Below are 14,948 nucleotides of genomic sequence, written 5' to 3'. Positions count from 1 at the left end.
GTTGGCATCTCTGTAGAGCTTCTGCTCTGAATTATTTTTCAGAATAAACAGAAGAAGCTGAAGCATCTCAGAGAAATTAGCATGGTGTAACAAAATAACAGCAGTTAATGGCACTGGCAAAAGCAATGGTCTTATAAAATTTTCACTTCTTTCCTGCAGGATCATGAGATTTAAGAACTCAATGAAATTCCATATATAGAATAATTCAGGAAAACTGACATAAGGAGGTTAAATAGTTCAATTTAGATGAGGGTCAACTATGTATGATCAGAGTCTATATTCTTTAGATATTTTTCAAGATTTTTGAGTCATGAAAGGGAAATTAAAATTTTTCAAGGTAACTACATACATATATATATTTGAATTTACTCTGAGTTTATTAAATCAGAGGTTAGAGGTGAGGTTTTCTGCAATAGAAGACTTGAGAGAATGACTCAGAAGAGCTCTTCCAGGTCTAGTCCCTGTGACACAGAGAAAGAAGCAAGTGAAACTTGCATCTTGAAAATAACTCAGGGAAGAAATCTGCTGTGCCTAAATGATTGTTGTTACCCATGTCACTTCAGTGCTCTTAATTTCATTTTTTTCTCCCTTAAGAGAGTGATAAAATAGGCACCTCAATTGTATGGTGTGAATTCTACCCTGAGAAAGAATTGAGCCTCACAGGTTGGGTTCGTAATTCAAAATTATTCTTCTGATGCAAACAGGGGAGCTGGCACCTACTCTTCGTTCCAAACACTACAATGTGGAGCTGAGGGATACATTAAACTGGGAAGGCTGAGCAACACACTTTCAAGGTCTTAACTGGCTTAAAGAATCCCAGGGGTATAAAACTTAAAACTTGTATCCATAGAGAGAGAACAGAATTACCTTTTCTACCCCCAAGCATTTCTCTAAGTTGAGCTACCAGAGCTCAGGTACTTGGTACTAGGTACAGCATCATAGAGTAATTAATTAGATACATTTATCTTAATCTCGCATGCAGTTTTGTATAAAGTCATTGAAAACAGATGACTAACTACTTGTCTTTAATGGCAACTACTTGGATGACTTAATGGCTTTAAGCTGAAAGAGGGTAGATTTCAATTAGATATGAGGAAGAAAATCTTTACAGTGAAGGTGCTGAGGCAGTGGCACAGGCTGCCCAGAGAAGCTGTGGATGCCCCATCCTTGGAAGTGTTCCAGGTCGGGTTGGATGGGGCTCTGGCCAACCTGGTCAGGTGGAATGTGTCCTGCCCATGGTAGGGGGGTTGGAACATGATCTTTTAAGGTCCCTTACAACCCAAGCCATTATGATTGTATGATTCTACTTCCTACTGGAAAAATTATCTTCCGCCTAATAAAAGACTGCATGTGCTTTATTGATTTCTAAGGCAGGGAAATTCTCATGGCTTTGGTGAGAAGTGTTGGGGCCTGGGGCTTAATTCAGTGGGAGAGTCTTGCATTTGGTTTAAAAGACTGATCCTCCAAATGGAAGAGAGAGACCGATGACAGCAAGATGAATGTTTGCTGAGCAGCTGCCCTCAAATCACTCAATGCTCAATGTTGACTTTGAGGATGTTGAATTCCCATTTGGATGCAGACCTGGCCTAGGCTGCAGAGACAGCAAAGCAAGATGGAGCACATATTTAGTTCAGCAGTGGAAGACAAGGAACAGTCATCCAGGAGGAGCAAGGACAAATCACAATCGCCAATACAGGGAATAAAGGCAGCCCTATAAAAGGAGGGCATTGAGGAATAGAATTTATATTTATACATTATAATTTTAAATATGTTCCCAAAGTAATGTACTTCTTCCATCTGTATTTGGAGGCACTTGAAGTTCATAAATGTGACTATTTTCAGTGCCAAATATTTCACAAGCCCGCAAGTTCTATCTCTGAGCAAATGGAGGAGCACTTCTTCTTTTTGCTGTGTAGTTTGCTGAGCAGTTCAACATCAGATTAACAAACAAGTTTAACTGAGATTAGGAAAGCAGGCATTTGTCCCCTCATTTTCTCCTCTGGGAGTTTATTGTAAAAAGGGTTCTCAGAGAATAACCAACATATCAGATAAAACTGATTTCAAAAAAGAGAATTACAGTTAAGAAAATTCCACACTCCTGTAAAGTCTCCTAATGGTCACATGTCTGCCTGGCCCTTAGAAGAATTGGCTTCAATTCTTTCATCAGAAAGTGGGACCTCAAAGCTGTACCCTTGTAGGAAATTCCCTGACTCCAAGGAATGGGGCAGGCTGGGTGGAAAGGCAGTGAAACTCCCCCTGCCAGGGGCAGGAATGCCTTCCACCAGACCTGTCTGCTCAGAGCCCCATTCAACCTGGCCTTGAACTAAGTAAATTAGGGAAGTGAGAGAACTGGAATTTCTCCCTGTGCCCTTCTTCTGAAAAGGGAAGAAAGTTGGAACATTTAATCTACTCTGCAGTAGTAAAGAAAATTGACCAAGACCTGTTGGCTGGCCACAAAACCGTGGTGTAAATCCATGGAGAAAGGCTTCTGAACCAAGAACAGGACAGTGTCACCTATGTTGTCTACTGAGAACAGTCACTGGCTTATGCTATTCCCCTTGTCATATCCAAGCATTATCCAAAACAATTTAAAATGTGCTTGTCAAAACTATTTCAGAGAAAACAGTAAGAGTTAAATATGAGGGCTAAATTCCTGGTTGTGCTTGACAGCATTCCGTGGCCCAGTATGGTTTACCCTTCATTGCCAAAGAGACTGACACTTAGAGCATCTTGCTCCTCAAGCAACAGAACCCAAAATTTATAAAGTTTGAGAAACTCAATCAATAGGCCATAACAAGGGAAAAATAAGCTTCACGGTATATATTTGAATTAGGACATCTTTTACTAGAGGGAGAATATGGGTATGGAGGCATTAATTCCTAACCCAAAATCCTAGCAGTGGCTAGAAAAGAGCAATATGAGTCAAAAAGAAGGCTCCTTCTCAAAAGTTATTATTTTATTTAGCTCTGTAGCTTTTTCAGCATTAAATCTTATTTGGCAAGGAGAAGTGCCTTCTTGCAGATGTACATTTTATAGCAGGCATTTCAAGGATCCAAGGACTAAAGGAAAACATTTCTGTCTTAAGTGCACTCATCTCTCAAATGACCAGTCAGCATATGTAGACAGAATATTCAGTTACTGTAATTTAGTACACTAGAACAGAGAGTACTGAGAAGCAGAAGTCAATAAGAATATTTAATAAACAGGAGCAGAACAGGAAGACTACACTGAATTATCGCCAACTTGTTATCCTTACGGGTCCTATTCTATCCAATTTACTCTCCTTAAAAACTAATTTTCCTTTATTTCAGTCAGGCACTCAACCTTCTCCACCATTCACAACAATTGCCTCTTCAGAAAATAGACAGGGGAAATATAGAAAAACATAGTCAAGCTGAGCAGGAATAATGTAACTGAAGCAAAGACTGCAATTGCAGAAGAGGAGATAGAGCCACTCATCCTTAGATCAAGGGCTGCTGGTGGAAGCTTCCTGGGGCTCTGCATTTTGCACAGTTTACTAATGAGTTCATAGCAAAATGGTCTACCTCATCCCTTTCCTTTTATTTTTTCTTGTTGTAATTGGCCTTTCTTTAAGCAGATTGCTATTGTGCTAATAGCTTTAAGCTGGGAAAGACCAGAAAAGACTATTAAAATGAAAAAAAAAAAAAAAAAAAAAGGAAAATTAAGTTATCCATCCCAAAATAAAAAATAGTATCTTGGGTCCATCCTGTGAGCTCACTACCACAGTGTTAGCCTTACTCAGTTCCTTGACTTCCATGTTCTCCCCAGGGAGTCAACATCCTTAACAGATGAGAACAAGGGAACTTTCCAGTAATTGCAGCTGGGATTTCTGATCTCAGTGACAGCATGGGGGGTCATGAAACAGACCTTAGGACCCATCTGTTAAGTCTGGGTTTGGGTTAGAAAAGCAGATAGAAGTACTGTGAATTCAACAACTCTTCATCTCTTAAGTGCCTGACTTTCTTCCCCTAAGGAATTGCTCACCTCTGCCTTTGGGAGACTGCTCAGACATCTGTGCTACAAAAAACAGCCCTGCAAGGTTGAAACACTAGACAGAAACATCAGAGCAACATTCTTTTGCTCACCTAAAGACCCAGCCAGAAAGGTCATTTTTAATGCTGCTCTGGAGTGTTCAGTAAATTTAACCACTGACATGTACTTACCCTCTGCAGCACATTATATTTATTCAGAAAAAAACATATATTTTATGCACAAAGTAAGTCAATCCCAGGATTTAAACAGGGCTGCTTAAAAATGTATGGGTCAGCCATGCATTTGAACCCACATTAAGGAACTGCATGGAAAAATATGAATTTTTACTGACAGCTGTCGCTGAAATAATCTGAATTGCTCTAAAGCCAGACTGAACAATGTGTTAAGGTATTTTCTTATAGATTCATACAGAATGGGCTCCCCTTCAAAGTTGGCTCCTGGTCACCTAAGAGAGAACAGAGGATTTGTCTGTGAAGGAGAGGTGCCATGTTTGAGTCCTGTGTGCTGGGTAGACAATAGTGAATCCTCATTGTGCTGTCCCAAGGAGTCCTCTAGGGACTGTCACCCCAGTGCGGGAATGTGTCCATACATCTGTGCTGTTATCTCTGTGGAAATAAGGACTGGATTTCTGAGTGCCTCCTAATTAGAAGTTCAGTGTTGAGGTTTTCTGTCTGGTGGTATAAGTTTTATGTAAACAAGTTAATACATAAAATAAGGCATTTTGGAGGTTGCAGTCTTCCCCTCTTGCTGTTCATTTTTCTCCTATAGCAGGAAATAATCCCAGGACTCTGGTAGAGAAAGCACAGACAGCTTTCCCTTCTATGTTAACTAACATTACCTGAATCCTCATGACCTGCCAGTGAAGAACCAACAATAAAGGGCATTTTGCAAAGTGAGTTTGAGAATCTTGCATACTCTAAATGTCAGAAGATGTGCATCATGAGACTTCATGTGGCGCAGAGGGAGGGAATTTAATGATTCATAAGTAGTTTTTAAAAAGATCTAGCCATGTCTGCATTCAGCAGATCAGAGAAGTCCACAGTCTCAAGAAGAGACAGTCTACACCTCCAAAAGACAGAATCCAGGGCAGCCCTGAGTTTTTAGATCTGCAGTCACTGCTCAAGGAGAAATGTGAAATCTTGTGCAATGTAGACAGAGCCCAACCATTTGCCTTTGTGTGTAAGGACAGATGAGGACTGAGATGAAAAATGTGTGTGATAACAAAACCCCTACTTTCCCTGACTCACTTCAGCTCTCCATGCTGAGCTGCCCTTGCACAGTAAATGCATTTTGTTATTGGTTTTCTTCACCCACACTCTCCCTTCTACGTCTCTTTCTCTCTTTCTTTGCCTTTTTTTATGAAACACAGCATTTCCCATTACTTTCCCCCGAGTTCTCACAGAGGCTTTTGTAACCTGTTGCCCTGAGTGACCTGAGCTGGAAAGTGAGCTTTGCAATACTTCATGACACTGACATGGAGAAGTGAGCAAACCCAGCTCACACCAAATTGCACTTTCAACCCAAGAGCAAACTTATCACAGATTTTATTTTTTTCTTTCTCCAACCTCTGCCTTTTTATTAACTCTGGTCAAAACCCCACCCATGCACAAGTTCAAATGCAATGTAACATTGAGGTGCACCTTCTCATATCCAAGATGGTTTTGAACTGCAGTTTTGTCGTAAAGGGAACACTCATCTTTTGTGGTTCAAGGCTTTGTTTTACACCACTGAAGTCAACTCGGGAAAAAAAGTCAGCCTTATGAATCTGAAATTTATCCTTGCACTGTGATAATCAGCAGCAGTGACAATTTTCTCTATGGTTTGTTGTGGAAATCTGCACTCTAATGCTCACATGGTATGGGTAGACAACAGCTTTTAAATAAATCCAGACATAATAGTATGAGACAGTTATTGGTTAAAGAGCATCTGCTCTCAATACATAACCCTGATTACCTCTAATAGGACATACACACGCACACATGATTATGGGGAAGATACATCATGCCAGGACCAACAGGTTTCATCTGCTGTTGTCAGGGTTGAAGCTTTTCAAATTTAGCTGTAATAGGACAGAGCTCCCCATGGAGGAAAAAGCAACCCAGCTCTCTGTGTCCCAGCATTTTCTTGCTAGGATAAGCACAGGGACGTTTGGGTTGTGCCCAATGGGATCAGGGATATTTGTGGGCCAAACAGATCAATAAATGACATATTATCACAGAATCACAGAATCACAGTCATCCTATAGTGGAGCAAAAAGCAGCTATGTTTAAATTTTAAATGAAGAAACATCTGTATCATATAAAGACCTACTTTTCCATGGCTCATCAACACTACTGTATAAAGAGGGGAAAATCCAAGTCTCTTCATACAAAAAAAGAAGGAAAGAAGTTCCTCAATGTTAAAGCTACACTTTAAGCAACACTATGGCTCCATTCACTGCCAGGGGGATTAATGGAAAAAAATCCTTATTCTTCAGCCAGACTAAGTTGTAATAAGTCACCTAATAAGCAAAAGAGAAATTTTTCTGCAAGTGGGAGAAATCCACGTTTAAAGGTCTGCCATGTTTCAACTTGCTGGATATAATTGGCTGCACCTCCAGTCTGAGGTATCTGCTGCCACCTCATCTCTGCAGAAGAGTCACTGAGTCTGCACTTGACAAACACAATGATGGCATGACAGGCTTCATTTTATAAATATTATATTGCAAAGGATGAAAATCTTGCCTGGATTTTGAAATCCCTTGTGGGAAATTCTTTATAGGCATCAAAGTTGCATGTCTCTGCTTTCTGAGGTTCAAATCTTTCAATTTTGCACAATTTTTTTTTCTTACTGATTAGATCTTTAGAATTTGGGGATTGTTCTAGGAAAAAAAAAAATATATTTTGCTAGTGGAGGATTCTACTGTCACATTCCAGACAACAATGAAACACCTCCAGCTGCTTGTGAAAAGGCAAGTTAAATAGTGCTCTGCCTCTGAAAAGAATGACTACCTTTGCTTTGAAAGGCTGACCCAAACTGAAGAATGCAAGAAAGGAGAGAAATACCTATCAGTGAATACTTAGAAACCTGAGCAGTTGTTTGTACTGTGATAAAACTGTCAAAATAATGACTTTGATACTATCTACCTTTTTTCCTCATGTCATACTTTTTCACATTTATGAATCAGAGAGAGACTGTAATTCTGGGGCTTTAGTTACTAAAGCCCTTGAACTTTGTTTTAAACTGTAGTGCAGGGAAACTAAATTCAGTTAAAAGTCTGTCATGAGAGAATGAGGATTACAGCACATTTAATCAATTCTGATGTAATCAGACTAGATTCTAGCCCCCTTTCCTAATTCCACAAGGCTTTAGTAAAAACTTTTTCTGAGTCAGCATAAGGCATACTGCATTGAGGCTTTAACAAACAAGAAACTTTATCTCTTAACCTCTCAATGTCTGCATATGCCTGAAAGACTTTAATGATGGAACAGCTCTGATGCTGAGTGCCCAAATTTCCTTGGGCAGTTGCCAACACCATATTGTTTGAACTAAAGAAAGGCAGAGGCAGACACACACACACACACACACAAGAATGAGTTGGAGTTTTTGGAAACTATGATTTAACTGTGCACAAGTGGAAATATAAATGATCTCCTAGCACAACAGACGACCTGACAGGTTTATATTGGATAGGAGCTGAGATCAGCTCTGAAGAAATACAGATAGATGCAAACAAATTCTAGCCAACTGTGCATTGCTATATATTGATACAGACATATTTGCAAATTCATACATTTTATGAAGCCAGACACAGGATTATTATTGCTTGCTTGCAACAAAAAATAATAAATGCTAGCACATGTAGGTACATAAAGCATAAACAAATGTTCTCTTTGGAGGGTTATATTCTGACTTCTTTATTATGATCCTTCATTTTAACAATAATTAACTGAGGAAAAACCTTTATGTTGCACCCAGTCTCTGGTTGTCTCCAGCTCTTATCCAGGTGAAGTCATCTTGCAAACGATGAGCACCATTTGCAAAGGCATTAAGAGGGTAAGTGACTTCAATGCCACTCTCAGAAGGGGTTAAGCCGCTCAGCCTTAGTGGTTTTAGAGCTCTCACATGACCTCCAAGCTGCCAGTCCCTCTGAGCTCCGTGGGCCCCAGGCTCCCTCTGTGATGCTCAGTTCCATCAGCCCAAACACCGCCTGCTGCTCGCAGGCAGCATTTCAACACCTCAGTAATATCTGCAAGGTTCTTTGAGGACTGACCATGAATGCTTGCCTTGAAAACATAGAAAGCCTTTTTCATTGTTCCAAAGAGAAAGCAGTTTCATAACACCCTTCCCCCCACTTTTCACACTAAAAGTCCTGTTGCTACTTTTATTCTTTTCCCACTGAGAAACTATTTAATAACCCAAATGAGAACATTTTAATTTATAAGAAACTTCATTCTCTCCCTTAGGATGAAGACTTCCACTTTTAAGCATTTAGCAGATCAAAAGTGTTTTACTTCCATATGAAATGTGCTGTCCCATAAGGAATACTTCAGTTTTTAAAAAGTGAGATAGCCCAATCCACTCCTTGTTACTTTCTTCCACAGTGTGAAAATGGTGGGGAAAGATTTTTTTTCTGAACTGGACAAATGGCAATTCTAGACATACAAGTAACCCTTTCAGATTCAAACAAGTCACACTGACTCAAAAGGTGTTTTCAATGGTTCAGAGATTGGATACAACATTTTACACTCATCTGCTCCTTCCAGAGAAGCAGCGAACCTTGGTTTCCTCAGATATGCCCAAAATCACTCAACACCAGACTGTTTTGGAGGTGAAAATAAGTTTGGGGTTTGTGCTATTTTGGTTATGATTTTCTCATTCTCCCATGAAACAAAAGAATTATGTATTTTAAAACAATCTTGAATATATCTCAGGTGCTATTATCTATGTTTGCCATGGATTGCTCCATAATAATCACAGAATCATAGAATTGTTTGAGTTCATAGGGACCTAAAAGATCATCCAGTACCACCTCCACTGGTTTCATTCATCAGATGGTTTCCTCTCTTGTCTTCATATAATTACAAGAAGCTGATATGAACAATGCCTCTTCACCTGTGTGAATGCCTGAAACCATCTCTAGATGTCTATAGGTAATTAAGATTTGAGCTTGCTGCTCAAATAAAATGCTTTCTGTGTTTTCATTTTCTGTTTTTTCTCCTAAAGAAGTCTTGTGTCTTCTTGCTCGACATGGAAAAAGAGCATTATAAATACTAAATGTATCCAATACAATAAATTTGAGAATATATATTTCCATTTCCTTTTCACAAATTAGCTAGGTATCTAACAAATGACAAACAAAGAATCAAAACCACAAAAAATAGCCAATAGGAGACAGGAACTGAAATAAATCTTTTAAAACCAGTAAAACCATATGGGTTTATGCCTACATAGTTCATTCAGGGGGAAAACGCAGAAAACTATAATATTCTCTCTCTATGTGGATTTCACAAAGCAACAGAAAAAGCCACACAGAATAATAGAATGCTTTGGGTTGAAAGGAACTTTAAAAATCATCTTGTTCCAACTCACCTGTCATGGGCAGGGGCACCTTCCACTAGACCAGTTTGTTCGAAGTCCATCCAGCATGGCCACGAACACTTCTAGGCTTGGGGTATCCACAGCTTCTCTGGGCAGCCTGTTGTAGTGCCTCACCATCCCCACAGTGAATTTCTCCCCTCCTTCACCCTAAAGCCATTCCCCTTGCCCTGTCACTCCATGCCCTTGTCCAAAGTCCCTCTCCAGACCTCCTGCAGTCCCCTTTAGGTACTGGAAGGTGCTATAAGTTCTTTCTGCAGCTTTCTCTTCTCCAGGCTCAACAACCCCAAGTCTTGCAGCATCACAGGAGAGGTGCTCCAACCCTCTGAGCATCTCCTTGGCCTCATCTGGACTTGCTCCAACATGTTCCCATCTTGCCTGTGTTGGGGCACCAGAGCTGGGCGCAAGAGAAGGCAAAAGACAATGGAGAAGAAAAGGTGAAGATGTCTCAGTGGCCATTTTCAGAGTGGGGACAAAGATTTCCCCACTCTAATTTATCCTTCCAGTTCCTTGTGCATATTCCACATTACTTATGAGAAACCCCTCTGAGCAGCAATTAGAATTTGAGCTTTGCCCTTGGAATGTCCCATCTGCACCATGCCACTCCAGACACTTTTTTCCAGAGGGCGAGAAGGAGTTCCTTGTGGATGAGAAGTCCATGATGGATCAAATTCCCACAGTCCCCAGTACAGGTCACCCAACAGAGCAGGGCAAAGGTAGGGAAGTATAAAATGAGGACCCCAGAAAAAGATGTGGGGTCACCACAGCCAAGACACCTCAACCCACTCCTGTCAGCTGAGCTGCAATAAAAGAACAGTAACAAATATTTCCCTGGTCTCTGCTGATCTGTTGGCTGCCTTGCTAAACCTGAAGCTTTGTGCTTAATGAATTTTCAGGTAACACTCTCAGAGAGTGAGCAAAGGCACATGAGCTCCTTTGAAGGAGCACGCTAGAGGCAGTCCTTAATTACTACTGTGTTATTGCAGCTCACTCTCCATTTCAGGAATGGCTACTCCAAGCTCTGCTTTTCTCCCTTATACACATTCTAAATAAAAGTAAATCCAGTGAATCCAATCAGGTTAGTGTATGCAATTTAGAGAAGAATTCAGTCCGGTTTTATTGCTCTTCTTTTACTTTGTTTCTTCTTAATTTTTAATTAGAGTGTAAAAAATGAAACCTGTTTTTTATTAAATCTTTATTTATGAAGATTGCTTCAAACTATGCACGGAAGAGCACTGCGTGATTGTTCATTTTACCATGATTATAAATATTGTATTAAATTACGTATGACACAGAGAATAGTCAGTAATTTTAAAAAGTGATTTATAAAAAAGGCAGGGTAGGCAATTGAAATGATAGAGAAGCATGTGTATGGATAATGCATGCATGTGCATACATAAGCAAAAAATAAGCCCCAAGAAGTAGCACAGAAGATAAAAAATTGAACACTTCAAGAACAAAGCCTAAAACTATTACGATGCTCCAACTTTCTTTTCCTATACCATATATATGTCATAAAACCTATATTAAAAACAAACTGAAAGCACAACAAAGCTAAAAAATTAATAGATAAAACACATTGTACAGATTCCAAATTTAAGAAATAAAATTCTTATGCAATTTATCTTTAGTTTTAGAGAGTCAGTCACCTATGTGGAAAATGTGACATCCTTCCTAAAAACAATAGAGCAGGTGGAGGTGTGTGAACCAGTGCAACGGCTGCTGCATGCAAAGACTGGAAGATATTTAATGATCAGCTGTCTTGCAGGGCTGTCAGATCTTTAAGGATTTTTGCAGTTAGATTTTCATTATGATTCTCCTAGTGCACAGTTCACCTAGCACTGAAAATTATACATTAACTGGGAGAAGGGGGAAAGCAAACCCCAAGATATATGTATTAAAAATACATTCATAACACCAATGTTGGGATAATTTTGATTTGTCATGATAAATATATATGTAAGAGGCCTCTCTTTACACTCAATGCTGCTGACCACAGCTGAGTCATTCAAGCAATTTGACAAAATAAATGCTTAATGGGTTGTTTTCTTTGTGAGACATTAGTTTATCTTAATTTATAATTTTGCTGCCTCACATGTCAGAAAAAAACCCCAAACCTCTCCTTCCTGTATTAGATGTCAACTTTATTCTGTGCTGTCAAAACTCACTTATTACAAAAGGACAAAGGGTTAAGAAATAGTGACAAAGGACATATGAAACCAGAGCATTAAACTGAATCCCCTCTTTGAAGAAAACTGGAGGATGCTACTATTTCTGGATGCCTCTTAGAACAATTTTATCTGATATTAACAACATAGCTAAAAAGACAGAGAAAGATAGAAACTGCATGCAAATCAGGCATTCAAGCATCTCAAGTTTGTTACTCAGGTTAGTGACAGACTTTATACATGACCTTAGAAATATGAAAACATCACAAAAAATACATCAGCATTGAGTAGCATTCCAAAGAAACCTCACCTGCTAATTTTTTCCTGTGCAGAAAGTGTTGCTTTCCCAAGCTAGAGTTCTTCTGCTATAAAATTTAGATACACAAGGAAAGTCAAAACACCTGTGTCTGATCACCTGGAGCCCTTGATATTAATGCCAATCTTTTTTTTTTTTTCTGGCAATCTTCTCTATATTTTCTGTTCCCTCCTCTAAAATACAATGAGTGTTTCCTGTCTCCTTGAGAGCTGGGCATGCCTGTGAGGTGCTTAGATACTACAGAATGGAGATCATACAAAAATAAAGGGGAGAGATCAGCTCCCTGGCGCCCTGAGGCTGGCTTTCGGGATCAGCACTTTCCACTCATTTTCACTCCAAGAGACCTCAAAATCCTTCATAGGTCCCTCACGACACAAATAAATGCTGGAAAATGAATAAATTTTCACTGGGCATATTTAGAGACATCCATGTTTTTTTAATCTGTCTTTGCTACATTATCCATACATCCTAGGGTGTCTGCACAATATAACTGTATTTGAATGCCTATAAATCCATAAATCCCAGTAAGTTCCTCAATTGCAAATACACATTGAAGCTACTTGAAAATCTTTGACTTGGTTCTCCTTCCACCTGCAGTGGCTTCTCCAACCATTAGACTCACTCCTTTACTACTGTGACATAAAATGATGTTTTCTTTTTCAGACCAGATCCTCTAGATGAGGAAATGGCTTTTTTCCTGAAAATGCATATTGCCTGGAGTTATGTCAAGCAGCAGTGAAAGACCCTTTCAGCACAAGAGGGGCAGTTACAGCAACTGGTGACCAAGACAATCAGTGTGGTTTTATCTGCCAGAAGAGAAAATTCCTCTGGCTTGTTTACCAGTGATGTCGTGGTGATGCCACTGCTGCACAAACCACTCCTTGTGCCCTACGTGGCTGACACTGTCCTTGTCCCCAGGGCTGCAGTGGTTGCTCCATGAGAGCATCCTGAATGAACTGACTCTGATCTCCTCAGTGTCCTTTCTTGAGAAGGAGCACTCAGGAGGAAAATGGCCTTTTTGGAGATTGCTGTGCCCTGGTCAGGAGGTGAAGTCCCACAGACATGCAGAACCTCTCTGGGAAGTTCATGTCTTGCCATTGAGGATTGTTACCTCATGGATCCCCTGACATCCAGCCAGGATGAAATCAGCTACAGCATGGTGAGCATTAGGTAGGAAGATGTGACAGTTTTAGCCCAATATGTCAATTGCTGACGTGCAAGTTTCATAACAAGAGCATTTCCAATAAACTGGGGGAAAAAGAAAATGTCAATTCTATCTAGATTAGATCTATGTAAATCTAGATGCTTCTCAACTACATGAAGGTGTGCTGATAATAATCAGTGCATAGCCATGAAAAACACAAAGACTTGGCCAACTTTAAAAACTCAAAACTTTTTCATAGCAAGTGAAGCATGAAGTATCTTGTTCACTTGTATATACATACATATATATGAAGCTTGAACAAAATCTTCTGATTTTTTTCTTTACAGCTCCTACAAAACATCAGCTATTGCAGAATGTCACTGGTGAAAATATGAGCATATGTATGGAATTGATTTAGTGCCAGCTAAAGGAACATTAATCTAGCTGCAAATTTTCACTGCAGGGACATGATGCAGTAAATTTCTGCTACTCTAACACTGGAGTTGATATTCCATGATATATGACACTTTCGTTTGGAAAAGAAAAGAAAACTTTTCTTCAAAACCTTAATTGACTCTCATATATTTCTGACTACAAATTGTACTGGATAATAAAGGCAATAAGTATAGCAAGTAAACCCATATTTTTCAAACACTCTGAAAGATATACAATTAAGGTACCCAGCTCACTGTATTCTCTTCATTCCCTTTATAATAACTGGGAGTTAACATTTTTAATTTACATTGATTTCCTTCATGGATTTTTTGGTTACTAGCATAGAAGCAGAAGAAAAGAAAAAGCCTGTGCTTCTAAGAAATCCTTCAAAGTGAAGTCAATAACTGGGCTGCCTTATGGGATGATCTGTCGAGATTCCAGGTAAAGAAAGTCATGGGACTGCACCATCACTCTCTAGCAAGAGTCCAGTCTCCAGTGGTTTTCTTTTATTGTGTTTTGTACAATTTACTACAAAACTGTGTAGTTAAGGGAGTAACCCCAGTGACTTCGGATGCTTCAGAGATTATGCAGGGATGAGCATTTTGTATAAAACAGTTCCCAGAAGAAAGGCACTGGTCCCATCCTTATTTCACTACATCAAATTCAGAGCTTTGGATCAGTGGATGGGAGCACAGTGCTGCTCTTTCAGAGTCAGCAATTCACCAGGCAGGCCTGGAAGGTGGTAACTCTTAGAAAAGGTAGTTAAAAACATCTTTGAAACCCTCTGTTGGATCTACTTCACTGACTGGTAAATTATTTGCCTGCTCACTTGTATGAGTAAGACATCAAGGGTAAATGCCTTTTTCTGCCTGATTCAGACCAAGCATCACTGATCTGAATTTGAACATTATCTTATGTCATTAGGCAATCTGAATGGCAGCATGTCCCTATTTCCTTTGGCAAAGCTATTTTTCTTACGGCAGGAAAGAATTATTCTTTACTGCATCATTTCCCTTTTCAGCAAAGATAGGAAACCAGAAGCATCTGCAGCACCAGCTACTTGTGCTAGAAGTATTTAAAATCTTCAGAAATTGTACTGACCTTTTGGTCTGAGCTTGCTTTAGATTCCAGTGGCAGTGTAGCTAACACCCCTTACACGCACCACCTTTCTGATTTCTACCAGTGTTTCACCTGCTCCAACAAGAATTCTCCTTTTGCCTTTCTCTACAGATCTGTACATCTGTACACATCTGCACACACTCCCAGATGCCCAAACAAACAGGTAAGCCCAGTT

Source organism: Vidua chalybeata, chromosome 1 (assembly GCF_026979565.1).
Source record: "Vidua chalybeata isolate OUT-0048 chromosome 1, bVidCha1 merged haplotype, whole genome shotgun sequence".
Classification (NCBI taxonomy): domain Eukaryota; kingdom Metazoa; phylum Chordata; class Aves; order Passeriformes; family Viduidae; genus Vidua; species Vidua chalybeata.
The sequence above is the reverse complement of the archived record's forward strand: the minus strand, read 5'-3'. Positions refer to the sequence as shown.